A 202-nucleotide genomic window follows, 5' to 3' on the forward strand; every position below is an offset into this window, starting at 1 on the left:
ACTTTTCTTACTTTATCAGGTGGTAAATTCTACCTACATGATATATTGTAACTGCCAAGGTTTGCTGTATTTGCACAATCTCATGGAAACTATAACCTACTTTAAAGAAAATGGCTATATTTTTAGATGACATCAATAAAAACAAGAGAGAATTAGTGTTTTATTTGTGTTCAGGAGGTTATATATCCATGTGCTCTTTGCT

Source organism: Myotis lucifugus, unplaced genomic scaffold (genome assembly GCF_000147115.1).
Source record: "Myotis lucifugus unplaced genomic scaffold, Myoluc2.0 scaffold_1783, whole genome shotgun sequence".
In the NCBI taxonomy this organism is placed as follows: Eukaryota; Metazoa; Chordata; class Mammalia; order Chiroptera; family Vespertilionidae; genus Myotis; species Myotis lucifugus.